This window comes from Symphalangus syndactylus, chromosome 1 (assembly GCF_028878055.3).
Source record: "Symphalangus syndactylus isolate Jambi chromosome 1, NHGRI_mSymSyn1-v2.1_pri, whole genome shotgun sequence".
Lineage (NCBI taxonomy): Eukaryota > Metazoa > Chordata > Mammalia > Primates > Hylobatidae > Symphalangus > Symphalangus syndactylus.
The window spans coordinates 133,421,493-133,436,192 of NC_072423.2; the positions used below are offsets into that span (position 1 = coordinate 133,421,493).

Sequence of the window (14,700 nt, forward strand, 5' to 3'; positions counted from 1 at the left end):
CTGCTGGATTAAGTAATTAGAGAAAAGAAAGGTATGGACTTTATATTCTCTTCAAAGTGGCTGCAGAATGTGCATTTGTGTTTGGCAGCAGTTGAGGTTCATTTGGCATTGGAATTCACAACTTTTGGTCCTGGGGACAATAGACTATGACCTTCTATGACATAATTGATGGGATAACAATAAAATTTTATTTAATATGTTGATTAAATGTTCCAGATTAAACACATATTACTTTTTATATGTTACTGATTACTTTTTATAATCAGATAAACAACAATAAGTATGATAAAGCATTGATGCTGGCAGCTACAGACAGTCTAGAGCAAGGTTTCTCAATCTTGGCATTATTGACATTTTAGGCTAGACAATTCTCTATTGTCCTGTGAATTTTATAATGTTTAACAGCATCGCTTGCTGATAGTGACAGGAGGCGGCAAATGTACAGGGACAGGCCTCCAGTGAAACCCCATCTTCAAGCCAAAAACAACCTGAAGCCTGAAAGACCAGACTGCTGGTCCCAGATGAAACCTGCAACTCACAGTGCTAACTTCTGTTCCCATTTGCTCACTCTTTCCGATTGATTCTTTTCTTATTTTGAGACAAAGTTTCACTCTTGTTGCCTAGGCTAAAGTGCAATGGCATGATCTTGGCTCACCACAACCTCTGCCTCCCAGGTTCAAGTTTTTCTTCTGCCTCGGCTTACTGAGTAGCTGGGATTATAGGCATGCACCACCATGCACGGCTAATTTTTTATTTTTACTAGAGGTGGAGTTTCACCATGTTGGTCAAGCTAGTCCTGAACTCCTGACCTCAGGTGATCCAGCCACCTCAGCCTCCCAAAGTGCTGGGATTACAGGTGTGAGCCACTGTGCCTGGCCCCAATTGATTCTTTCTGAATAATGCCTTGTAGCCAATCGAATGTTGCCTTTTCCAACACTATCTATGGCCTGTCCCTCCCCCATTCTGAGCCCATAAAAGCCCTGGACTCAGTCATATTAGGGGGACTTTCCCACCTTCAGGTAGGGGGACCATGTCAGTGTCTCTGCTCTGCTGAAAGCTATTTCCTCACTCAATAAAACTCCCCACCTTTCTCACTCTTCAATTGTCAGTGCATCCTCATTCTTCTTGGGCGTGGGACAAGAACTCAGGAATTAATGCATAAGCCAGACTCAGCCTGGGTGGGCTGAGTGGGTGAGCCATCTTCTGCAGCAGGTAACATAATCAGGCAAGGCCCGGGTGGGGCATCACCGGCCAGAGGTCCCCATTTTGCAAAGTGACCAAGAAGAAAATCTTGCCTTATTGCCTCCACTCACTAGATACCAGTAGCAGTACCCCTCAACCCTGCATAAATTGTGATAATCGAAAGTATCTCCAGATATTGCCAAATGTCCTCTGGGAAGCAAAATTGCCCTGATTGAGTAGCACTGCTTAGAGAGGACAGTAACAATGAAGGGACATCTGATGATATGCTTTCTGGGCTCTTCCCCACCTTCTCTTCTCTGACAACCTCCCTTCTTGGTTTCTGTTTGCTGGTATTTCTGAGCTTGACCAGGTTTAGTTCCTTGTAGTTTTCAAATTTTTCTGGCAATCTCTCACCTACCGTTATCTCCCAGATGTTCACCCTATTTTCAGTTCTCATATTTTTGTCCATTGACACCATTTCTGAACTTTGGTTGTTCCCATTACCTTCACATCTGTACTGTGAGCCTAACTTTCTTGCAAACACTATATGTGAAGAGGACACACTGCAAGTAGGTAGAAAAGAGGCTGTATCAACACATCTGCACATTTTCAGCACTTCTTTTTAGCAAGTTTATTTCACCCTCATGATACACAAAATATGGGGAAAATGAAGTAGAGGAATTTAGAGTGACTCATTTTGACATGTCAGAGAGAACTGGTAATGGAAAAATAATCCAGGTTTCCGAGGATCTAGTGACAGGACTTTTCATTTTGAAAAATATGATCATCCTACTCAAAGAAGTTTTATTAAATCTGATCAAAATATTGATGTACACAATCACACAAGCCTGTTCTTGTATTTTTTTTCAAAGTTCAGGCCAAGTACAGCAAACAAATTTGGCCCATTGTACCACCATGATGGGTTGTCTCTTTACACTGTCATTTTCTATCAAGTTTCTAGGGTTGGACTTTACAAAACAGGCCAAGCAAATTCCTATGCTGCCAAAACCTCAAGCAAAGTTTCTGAGGGGATCTGAAGGACTTCTGGGTTCCATTTAAAACCTTCCCTCAAAAATTAGTTTCTTCCTTGTGGCATATGAGAAAAATTAACCTCTCAGATTTGAAGCTGATACTTAATACTTGCCACCATCCATGAACAGTCAAACTCAACAACTGTTCAAAGGTGGCTTGAATGAACCCAGTGGGTCCATTCAAAACCCTGTTATGCAACTCTACTGCACACCTCTGTTGGTCTAAAGGCCCTTCATCCTTCAAGGTCTAATGCCTTACGTGAAGATTTCCTCTCTTTCAGAGCCCATACCGTAATGGTCACTTTTTTTTTTTTTTTTTTTTTTGAGATGGAGTCTTGCTCTGTCGCCCAGGCTGGAGTGCAGTGGCATAATCTCGGGTCACTGCAAGCTCCGCCTCCCGGGTTCATGCCATTCTCCTGCCTCAGCCTCCCAAGTAGCTGGGAATACAGGCACCCGCCACCTCGCCCAGCTAATTTTTTTTTGTATTTTTAGTAGAGGCGGGGTTTCACCATGGTCTCGATCTCCTGACCTCATGATCTGCCTGCCTCGACCTCCCAAAGTGCTGGGATTACAGGCGTTAGCCACCATGCCAGGCCAATGGTCACATTTTTATTGCTCTCCTTTATACTGCAGTAATTTGTGATCTGTTTTCTTGTTTTTGTTTTTTGGTTTTGTGTTTTTATTGTTTTGTTTTGTTTTGAGATGGAGTCTCCCTGTGTTGCCCAGGCTGGAGTGCAGTGGTGCGATCTCGGCTCACTGCAAGCTCTGCCTCCCGGGTTCACGCCATTCTCTTCCCTCAGCCTCCCCAGTAGCTGGGACTACAGGCGCCTGCCACCACACCCACCTAATGTTTTTTTGTATTTTTAGTAGAGATGGGGTTTCACCGTGTTAGCCAGGATGGTCTTGATCTCTTGACCTCGTGATCCACCCGCCTCGGCCTCCCAAAGTGCTGGGATTACAGGCATGAGCCACCACCCCTGGCCTTTTTAATTTTTTTTTTTTGAGATAGGGTCTCGCTCTGTGGCCCAGGCTAGAGTGGCATGATCTTTGGCTCACTGTAACCTCTAGCTTTGAGCTCAAGTGATTTTCCCAATCCAGCATCCCAAGTAGCTGAGACTACAGGTGCACCACCATGCTTGGCTAATTTTTAACTTTTTTTGTAGGATGAAATCTCACTGTTTTGCCCAGGCTGGTCTTTAATTTGTGTGCTCCAGTGATCCTCCCACCTCAGCCTCTCAAAGTGCTGGACTTATAGGTATGAGCCACCATGCCCAGTTGATTTTGTCCTTCTTAAACTTCAAGATTCTTAAGGGTGGATATATATTTATTCCATCCTTTTGTGTGCATAGGACCTGCCCCTGTACAGAGCAGGTAACCAACAAATATTGGTATAATTTTTTTTTTGAGATGGAATCTCACTTTGTCGCCCAGGCTGGAGTGCAGTGGCGCAATCTTGGCTCACTACAACTTCTGCCTCCCAGGTTCAAGCAATTCTCATGCCTCAGCCTCCTGAGTAGCTGGGATTACGGGTGTGTGCCACCATGCCCAGCTAACTTTGCATTTTTAGTAGAGACGAGGTTTCACCATGTTGGTCAGGCTGGTCTCAAACTCCTGACCTCAGGTCTGATCCGCCTGCCTCGGCTTCCCAGAGTGCTGGGATAACAGGCATGAGCCACCACGCCCAGCCCAAATATTGATACAAATGAGTTTAATCTTGGTAGAATCCCCCTAGGTCCTGCTATGACACCTAATGTTTCTCTGCCAAGGATGCAAGGAGGAAGGAAGGAAGGAAGGAAAAGAAGAAAGCCAGAAGGAAGAAAGGAATGCAGGGAAGGAAAAATACTGTTTTCACTCAGACATGTTTAAATACTAGAGCTTCTTAGTAGGTGTGAAATGCTCTGTTGAAATCACGGTAAGATCATAATAATATGGAACCCAGTGTTAGCTTCCTCTAAAGATAAAGGTCATTTTAAACAAGAACTGAATAAACACCATTCTCTCCCTGCCTGCTGCCTCTTCCTATGCGTTTTACAATCATGCATAGAAAAAGTGTCCTTTTCTATGTATATATCACTTTCTATGCATGGTGTAAAATGAGTAAAAAAAAAAAAGACACTTATTGCAATTTAGGATACAGTTAAGCTTGTTTCTTTGCAACTGAGTCTTATTTCGTTTTGATTCAGAACCCTAATGTTGCTCGGGTTTTCTCTATAGCTTTAAGATTGTGAATGAAGAAAAATAATAAAGTGCTGCTTTATCCCTTTGGAAGCGCCATGACTTCTCTGGTATGTGAACATCTGTATGTTCTCTCCTTAGAGTGGGAACCTTGGTCATGTGATGGTGTTTCCTCCAAATATAACATCCATCTGTCCGGATCTGGATTTTTCATTATCAAATAGATTCTGCAGCATCCTGCAGCAGCGTCTTCTGCCTTCACTGCAAGGCTGCGACAAGCCACAGTCCTCACTCACTCACACTATACAATTATAAAGATTAGGGGGAAGAGAGTCAAAAAGAAAATCAGTCTTGAAGTGGTAGCAAGAGTGATTTCAATAAACTGTAAAAAGATTTCCTGACCAAGAAGGTAGCCTGAGAACACAGGCTCAAAGACATGTGGTCTTAGTCCCAGGGCCTATGCAAAGCACACAGCACAGGAAATAAAGGGTTTTTTTTTTTTCTAAGACAGTCATATGTTAGATGCCAACAAAGCTATTATGGAATCTGATGCCTTTTGGGTATGTAGTTGATGTGAAACAGAACCTATTTGGGGGTTTACCTGGTAGGATTTGGGAACCTACCCAAAATGGGTAGATAGAATTGAGAGGGTGTGGTTAAAGCAGGAGGCTCAGCCTAGAGAAATGGATATGACCAGGTCCTAAGTTCCTCAAGATATGAAGACTTCAGGGAATTAAATTATGTATCAAATTTTGTACATTTTCCTGGAACAAGAATCCATCCCTAGAAAGTAAAAATTTAACTGTAGTTGACCAAGGAGTTAGATTCTCTAAGTAGGCAAAGAGAGAAAAAAAGAAAGGGGCTGGTCATATGGAGGTAAAAATGTGACAATGAGGGACATTGTGGAGGGCCAGGAAGTTAAAATTCACAGCCATTCTATCTAATGTATCAGGGCCTTCCAGGAGAGGTGAGCTAGTCAAATGTAAAGAGTGAGGGTCTAGTGGCTGTGTTTATCTCACCCTTCTGGCTTACCACGCTGTGATCTCACAGACTTCTGAAGGGCAGAGACTTTATGATGTGGCACGATCAGATATCCTCTGACTCTTGAATATTTAATGATGGGATGCCTTCCAGTTGCTCACTTCCTTTGTTATTTATAGTCCCCATGATCTCAATAGGATGGAGATGCTATGGCTTTATTCCAGAAACTGTCCTACAGCAGGCCTCAGATAAAAACTAAAGGAGGGAGAGTGATAAACACATTGACGATGGAGGTATAAATGGTAGCTACTTTCACAGTCTCATGTGAGAAGGTTCAAGAGCATCATTGTCCATTGATTTGCTGTAGACAGTGTCAGATACCCCACCATTACCAGGATCACTGAATGGTATTACAGCTTCACTTCCACTACATGGGAAATACATCAGTCACCAATACTTCAATGTGAATTAGTATTCCCTGTTTTCCTCAACTGAGACTATGTGGAGAAGGCATGCTTTTAAATAAGAGTGAGGAGGCCTGTAATCCCAGCTACTTAGGAGTCTGAGGCAGGAGAATCACGTGAACCCAGGAGGCGGAGGTTGCAGTGAGCCAAGATGGCACCATTGCGTTCCAGCCTGGGCAACAAGACCGAAACTTCGTCTCAAAAAAAAAAAAAAAAAAAGATCTAATGTTAATGGACTGAGTGGGGGAAACCCAGCAAGGCCTGTCTTTCTAGATTCTTCTTGGCCTCTCTGAGCATGGATTCCTTCTTTCTGGGTATGGGGCAGGATCATCTCTGGAATGGGGGTATTATGACCTACAATTTCTTTATGGACAGATTTTACACAGAAAGGCAGGGGAGGTGGGAAGGAAGTTTGAGTAATATTTTTAGGTTTTATGGCTGGCTTTGGGGAAAGGGGGTTCTGGTTTCTATGACTCTCCTTGGGGAAGAGGGATTCTAGTTTCTACGGGTAGTCATTGGGGAGATTGAGAGGCAAGAGACAGGAGGGTGGGAGAAAGAGAGAGAGAGAGAGAGAGCTGCCTCTGAGGCCTTCATTTTGAGGTATTGTTTTTTTGTGAGTCTACACAACCATAAAATGGACCTGACAAAGGGCCTAATGGAAATAAACTGAGACCTTGATGCCACTATAAACCAGCACTGAAACCTGAATCACCTTTGCTTAAGTGAATCTTCATATCACCTGCATTGTTTAAGGCAGTTTAATCTCAAACCCAGTAATGTCTGTGGTCTAATGCAGGAAATAATATAGAAACCAAGATTACATTCAGTTCTTAGGGCTGGTCCTGGGCCAGTCTAAATCCAGTTAAATTTGCTTCTAGGGTCATCCAAAGCATCCCTCACCTTGCTGCTGGCTTTCTATTGAATCCCTCTTCGTTTACCCACTGTTTCACTCCTTCTATTCTGCTCTCATCTTTTAAATCTTTTTATCCTTCTCCTCATTCTTATTTATTTTTAATTTTATTTATATATATATTTTGTGATAGAATTTTGCTCTTTCGCCCACGCTGGAGAAAAGTGGCTCAATCTTGGCTCACTGCAAAATTTGCCTCCCGGGGTTCAAGTGATTCTCGTGCCTTAGCCTCCCAAGTAGCTGGGCTGGGATTATAGGCATGCATCACCATGCCCAGCTAAAGATTTTTAGTAGAGATGGGGTTTCGCCATGTTGGCCAGGCTGGTCTTGAACTCCTGACCTCAGGTGATCCACCCGCCTTGGCCTCCCAAAGTGCTGGGATTACAGGCGTGAGCTATGCACCCAGCCCAGCATTAGATCTTATCCATTTTGTCCAGTCATATTTCTACACGGCTGTGCATACTTTTTTTAACCTAAGCACAAAAATGGACAGTTTCTCCTATACCTTTGGGTCTTCATTCTGAAGGCTCCCATGTCACATAAAATTTTTATTAAATGAATTTGTATGATTTTTCTCCTATTAATCTGCCTCTTGTCTGTGATTTTCTGCAAAGGTTCAGAAGGCAAAGGGGAAGCTTTTCCTTGGTCTCTGGTTGCCACCAATCCTTCATACTTCCTGACTTCCATATTCAGGGAGAGAGAAGAAATTAGCCAGACACAGTGGTTCACACCTGTAATCCCCACATTCTGGGAGGCCGAGGTGGGTGGATCACGAGGTCAGGAGTTCGAGACCAGCTTGGCCAATATGGTGAAACCCCATCTCTACTAAAAATACAAAAAAAAAAAAAAAAAATTAGCTGGGCATGGTGGTGTGCGCCTGTAATCCCAGCTACTCAGGAGGCTGAGGCAGGAGAATCACTTGAACTCAGGAGGCATAAGTTGCAGTGAGTCGAGATCACACCATTGCACTCCAGCCTGGACAACAGAGCAGGACTCCATCTCAAAAAAAAAAAAAAAAAAAAAAATTCCTAAATGAAACACAAATATTTAGGTCAGGAGCTGTGGCTCACACCTGTAATCCCAGCACTTTGGGAGGCCAAGGTGGGCAGATCACGAGTTCAGGAGTTCCAGACTAGCCTGGCCAACATAGTGAAACCTGTCTCTACTAAAAATACAAAAACTTAGCCTGGCGTGGTGGCAGGCACCTGTAATCCCAGCAACTTGGGAGGCTGAGGCAGGAGAATCACTTGAACCCGGGAGGTGCAGGCTACAGTGAGCCAAGATCATACCACTGTACTCCAGCCTGGCAACAGTGTGAGACTGTGTCTCAAAAAAATAAATAACAAAATAACAAAACAAACCTGGAACTTTATTCCCCAAAAGCTCCCAGAAAATTAAATTCTCATGTGTCATTGTTCATAATTTGGTCACATGCCAGTTTCTGAATAATTTCCTGAAGTGGGGAAATGCCAAGTGTTGATTAACCCAAACCAACAACCAATCTCTTTAGCAAAGGGGATGAGACTGGATTAAACAAACATGGCCCACCCATGGAGCTAGAGGTGGAGTCAGTTTTCTCCATGCCAAAGGACATAGCTGCTACCCAGTGGGAGAGAGTCAACAAATGTCCATTTTACTACTCTTTTACTAGTTTTAGTTTTTGACAAATATTGAGAGTAAAGAAAAAGGAACTACGATATTTAGTGCCGCTTATGTTTTACATATGCGAAACCATTCAAGCCTTACAACATCTTTTGTGGTATTATGATTTCCATTTTACTGATAAGAAAACTGAGACATCAGTTAACTTACCTAATACACAGCTAGTAAAAGATAGAGCTGAAGCACAAACCTAGGTCTGCCCACATTCAAATACTCTTACCAACTGTTGTCTGATAGATGATTACTAATCTATTGTCTGAGGAATCCATTGTTATTTATGAAAAGCAGAACTCAATTCATTTTAGCAGGCATTTATTGAATATCCACTCTGTATATGGAGCACTCTGCTAGGCCTTGCATTTCCCTAGGTAAGGTACATCTAGAAGTGAACAGAAATTTCCAGTCTGCAAAAAGAAATAATAATTAGATAGTGAAAAGCAAACAAATATTAGGCAGAGAAAAAGTGTGATTGGGGAAATTGGTGAATATGAGATGTGGAGCGTGTGTGCTCCATCTATAGACCTCTAGAATTCATGCTACCCATGCCTAGATTTTGTTCACAGTTCCCGGGGTACAAACTTTGGCTTAACAGGAGGTTGAGCATGGTTCCACATCAGATATGTGTTTTCATGGAAAATAAGTACAGTTCCAAGTGTGTCAGTCAGGGTAACCAATATTTGGCATGTGTATTGCTATTCAACCATCCTCTCTACACACACACGCATACATACCTTACCCACCATGTCAGACATCACTAATCAATTGCTGCGTTTTTTACCTCTGAATCTGAATATGCTCTCATAATTCTTGGGCTTTACTCACCCCTATATCGTCAGCATTTAAAATTGTTCAAAGAGGCCGGGCACAGTGGCTCACATCTGTAATCCCAGCACTTTGGGAGGCTGAGTTGGGAGGATCCCTTGAGCCCAGGAGTTCAAGACCAGCCTGGGCAACATGGCAAAAATCTGTCTCTACAAAAAACACGAAAATTAGCCAGGCATGGTGGTGCACGCCTGTGGTCCCAACTACTCCAGAGGCTGAGATGGGAGTGTAGCTGCCCAACGGGTTCTCCTTGCCCGCTGCCTAGACAGAGCTGATTGATGGAGAGAGAGGAATTGCAATACAGAAAGAGTTTAATTCGCGCAGAGCTGGTTGTACAGGAAGCTGGAGTTTTTGTTACTCAAATCAGTCTCCTCGAGAATTCGGGGATGGGAGTTTTTTGGGTTTGTTTGTTTGTTTGTTTGTTTTGAGGCAGTCTCTCTCTGTCGCCCAGTCTGGAGTGCAGTGGCGCGATTTCGGCTCACTGCAACCTCCTCCTCCCAGGTTCAAGCGATTCTCCTGCTTCAGCCTCCTTAGTAGCTGGAGCTACAGGCATGTGCCACCACGCCTGGCTAATTTTTGTATTTTTGGTAGAGAGGCGGTTTCACCATATTGGTAAGGCTGATCCGCTCCCCTCAGCCTCCCAAAGCGCTGGGATTACAGGTGTGAGCCACCACGCCTGGCCAGGGTCGGGGTTTTTAAGGATAATTTGGTGGGTACAGGGCCAGTGAGTCAGGAGTGTTGATTGGTTGGCTTGGAGATGAAATCAAAGGGGATCGAGCTGTCCTCTATCAGTTCCTCGGTGGAGGCCACAGGACTGGTTGGCAGGTCCAGGTGGAGCCATCCAGTTGTCAGAAATGCAAAACCCTGAAAATAGATCTCAAAAGGCCAATGTTAGGCTCTGCAATAGTGATGTTATCTTCAAGGATGATTAAGGAAGTTGCGAATCTTATGACCGCTGAAATAATGGCCGGTAATTATTTAGAATTCAACTCCCTGTCATCTTAACTTGGAGGCCTTTCATTATTTTTATAAGAACAGTTTAGTTTGGGGGAAGGGCCTATTATTTAAATTATAAACTAAATTTCTTCCAAAGTTAGCTCACCCCATGCCCAGAAATGAGCACAGCCAACCTGCGAGCTAGAGACAAGATGGAGCAGCCATGTCAGATTTCTGTCACTGTCATAATTTCATCAGTTATAATTTTGGTAAAGGTGGTTTCAGAGGGATCACTTGAGCCTGGTAGGTTGAGGCTGCAGTGAACTGTGATCATGCCTGGGTGACAGAGTGAGACCCTGTCTAAAAAACAAAAAAAAATGTGCAATGTATATCAAAGGCATTCAGTAAATACTTGTCAAATAAATAGTAATAGTGCATTTATGTATCTATTTGTGTAGAATGTGCCTGACACAATTTTAAACATTGTACTATATCTTTACTATTTTATTCCTCATAATCTCTAGGATGTAGATGGTATTATCTCTCTTTTATATATGAGTAAGCTAAGGCAGAAAGAGCTTTAACAGCTTGCCCAAGGTCATCTGGCTGGTAGGAGTGGAATCAAAGTTTGAACCTGAGTTGTCCAGAGCCGTGTATGTAATCTTACACCCCATTATATTGTTTTTACCACAAACAGATGAATTCTTCACAACATGAAGCCCCTAATGACTCTGCCAATCAACCATACCAATAAATTTGTTTAGGTGATGAACAGTTAAAATTTTAGATTTTATTTTGAAGTGACTTCCATTTAATGTGACCCATTCTATGTGGCTTAAATATGAAAAAATTATGATTGCTTAAGTTTTATCTCAGTGAGAATGGGTTATTGAAACCACTTTTTCTCACATTATAATTCTTGAGAATAGCACTTGAAAATTACTTCATTCATTAAAGCATTTTCTTGTTTTTGAGGCAAGGTGCTAATATGAGAATTTGTGTTCAATAAAACAACCTGACACTACTTCTGTTTCAGTGCTAATGAAGGAAGGAAGAGGTAGAAATGATATAAGACAAGAGGAATTTTTTTTTTCTTTTTATTGAGATGGAGTCTCACCTGTCATCCAGGCTAGAGTGCAGTGGTGCTATCTTGGCTCACTGCAACCTCTGCCTCCCAGGATCAAACAATTCGACAAGAGGAATTTTTTTAAAAAAATATTTATTTCGTCTGTTTTGGAACAGGACATTCCATGGCCTCTTGAAGCAGCTTACTCTTGGTGGACCAGAGATCAAGTAATTAGTGTAAACGAGATGACGTCAGAATAAATTACAAAGAGGTAAGAATAAACTGCCAACTGGAATGAGATTTGAGTCTACTTTGTTAATTCTTTTTTTTTTTTTTTTTTTTTTTTTTGAGGTGGAGTCTCTCTCTGTCACTCAGGCTGGAGTGCAGTGGCACGATCTCAGCTCACTGCAACCTCCACCTCGCAGGTTCAAGCAATTTTCTGCCTCAGCCTCCGGAGTAGCTGGGATTACAGGTGTGTGCCACCACACCTGGCTAATTTCTATATTTTTAGTAGAGACGGGGTTTTACCATCTTGGCCAGGCTGGTCTTGAACTCATGGCCTCATGATCCACCAGCCTCAGCCTCCCAAAGTGGTGGGATTATAGGCATAAGCCACCACACCTGGCCCCTACTTTGTTATTTCAAACTATTTCTACCTATAGTGACCCATCCTATGGGTAAATTTAGAAAGACTGACAATATCAACTGTCTGAAAGGATATGGAGCAACTGGAACCTTCTTATGTTGCTGGTAGAAATGGAAATGGTCCAACCACTTGGGGAAACTGTTTAGAAGTTTCTTAGAAATAAAGGCTACACTTATCCTATGACCCAAAACTCTACTTCTAAATATTACCCAAGAGAAGCCAGGCATCAGTGGCTCATACCTGCAATCCTAGCCACAGCAGGAGGATTCCTTGAGTTCAGGAGTTTAAGACCAGCCTGGGCAAATAATGAGACCCTGTCTCTACAAAAAATACAAAAATTAGCTGGATGTGGTGGCATGTGCCTGTCATCCCAACTACTTGGGAGGCTAGGGCAGGAGGATTGCTTGAGACCCAGGAGTTTGAGGCTGCAGTGAGCCATGATCATAGAACTGCACTCCATCCTGGGCAACATAGGAAGACCCTGCTGTCTCACACATCCATGTGAAGAGACCACCAAACAGGCTTTGTGTGAGCAACAAGGCTGTTTATTTTACCTGGGTGCAGGTGGGCTGAGTCCAGAAAGAGAGTCAGCCAAGGGTGGTGGGATTATCGTTAGTTCTTACAGGTTTTGGGATAGGCGGTGGAGTTAGGAGCAATGTTTTGCAGGCAGGGGGTGGATCTCACAAAGTACATTCTCAAGCGTGGGGAGAATTACAAAGAACCTTCTTAAGGGTGGGGGAGATTACAAAGAACCTTCTTAAGGGTGGGGGGATTACAAAGTCCATTGATCAGTTAGAGTGAGGCAGAAACAAATCACAATGGTGGAATGTCATCAGTTAAGGCTATTTTCACTTCTTTTGTGGATCTTCAGTTGCTTCAGGCCATCTGGATGTATATGTGCAGGTCACAGGGGATATGATGGCTTAGCTTGGGCTCAGAGGCCTGACATTCCTGTCTTCTTATATTAATAAGAAAAATAAAACGAAATAGTGGTAAAGTGTTGGGGTGGTGAAAATTTTGGGGGCTGGTATGGAGAGATAATGGGCGATATTTCTCAGGGCTGCTTCAAGCGGTATTAGGGGTGGCATGGGAACCTAGAGTGGGAGAGATTAAGCTGAAGGAAGATTTGGGGGTAAGGGGTGATATTGTGGGGTTGTTAGAAGAAACATTTGTCATACAGAATGATTGGTGATGGCCTGGATACCGTTTTGGATGAATTGAGAAACTAAATGGAAGACACAAGGTCTGAATAAGAGAAGGAGAAAAACATGTATTAAAGGACTAAGAATTGGGAGGACCCAGGACATCCAATTACAGAGTGCCCAAGGGGGTTCAGCATAATTGCTTGGTTGGTGAGTTTTGGGGCTCTATCCTTGACAGAGTCCTTTTTGTTAAGTTAGAGGCTGAGCTTGGTGAGGTGTGTTTTTAAAAGATCATTAGTCAGTTCTACCTTTCCTGAAGACTGAGGACAGTAAGAGGTATGAAGGTTTCACTGAATACCAAGAGCCTGAGAAACTGCTTGGGTGATTTGACTAGTAAAGGCTGGTCAGTTATTGGGCTGTATAGAGGGGGGAAGGCCAAACTGAGGAATTATGTCTGACAGAAGGGAAGAAATGACCGTGGTGGCCTTCTCAGACCCTGTGGGAAAAGCCTCTACCCATCCAGTGAAAAGTGTCTACCCAGACCAAGACGTATTTTAGTTTCCTGACTCGAGGCATGTGAGTAAAGTCAATTTGCCAGTCCTGGGCAGGGGCAAATCCCCGAGCTTGATGTGTAGGGAAGGGAAGGGGCCTGAACAATCCCTGAGGGGTAGTAGAATAGCAGATGGAACACTGAGAAGTGATTTCCTTGAGGATAGATTTCCACGATGGAAAGGAAATGAGAGTTTTAAGAGGCAAGCTAGCGGCTTGTAACCTACATGGAAGAAGTTATGAAATGAGGACAGAATAGAATGGGCCTGTGAGGCTGGAAGGAGATATTTTCCTTGGTCTAAGATCCATTTGCCTTGTGTGGGAAGAGATTGATAGGTGGCAGTTCCAGTGGGGGAGTAGGTGGGAGTGACTGATGAGAAGGAGAAAAACTGGATGTGAGGGACAGAAGTTGGAATGCTGGCTGCTTCTTTAGTTACCTTACCAGCATGAGCGTTGCCCTGAGCGACGGAATCTGATGCCTTTTAGTGGCCATTGCAGTATATGACTCAAGCTTCCTTTGGAAGTAAAGCAGCCTTGAGAAGAGTTGTTATTAAAGAGGCATTAATGATGGACGACCTTTGCATAGTGAGGAAACCTGTTTCAGCCCATATAACAGCACGGTGGTGCAGGATATGGTAGGCATATTTAGAGCCAGTATAAATATTAACGCATAATTCCTTTGCAAGAGTGAGGGCTCAAGTTAAGGCAATGAGTTCGGCTTGCTAAGAGGTAGTGAAGTGGGGCAGAGTGGTAGCCTCAATGATAGATGTGGAAGATACTATAGCATAGCCTGCCTTTGCTGGTGAGTGGTGATTAGGCCTGGTGGAACTGCCATCAATAAACCAAGTGTGATCAGGGTGAGAAACAGGAAAGAAGGAAATATGGGGAAATGGAGTGAATGTCAGTTGGATCAGAGAGATAGTCATGGGGGTCAGGTGTGGTATCAGGAATAATGTGGGGGCTAGCCTAAAACAGTAAGGTCAGTTGTTTGGACAGAAAGGCTACAGGGCGCGGTCCCAGCTCTTGTGTAAGAATTTTGACCACACAGCCCTGTACTTTGGCTGTATGTAATGAAAAGAGTTGGGATGAGTTAGGGAGATCTAGTGTGGGAGCAGCTTCTAGGGCTGTTTTTAA

General features: G+C 43.3%; 1 long non-coding RNA gene across 1 annotated transcript in view; it reads left to right on the top strand.

Annotated features, from left to right (window-relative positions):
* The window catches only part of LOC134736322 (uncharacterized), a 149,338-nt gene that overhangs the window by 47,986 nt on the left and 86,652 nt on the right, over positions 1-14,700 (top strand). The window contains exon 3 of the long non-coding RNA XR_010120282.1: positions 11,406-11,500. This is a non-coding gene — a long non-coding RNA (uncharacterized lncRNA). The remainder of the gene's footprint in view (positions 1-11,405; positions 11,501-14,700) is intronic.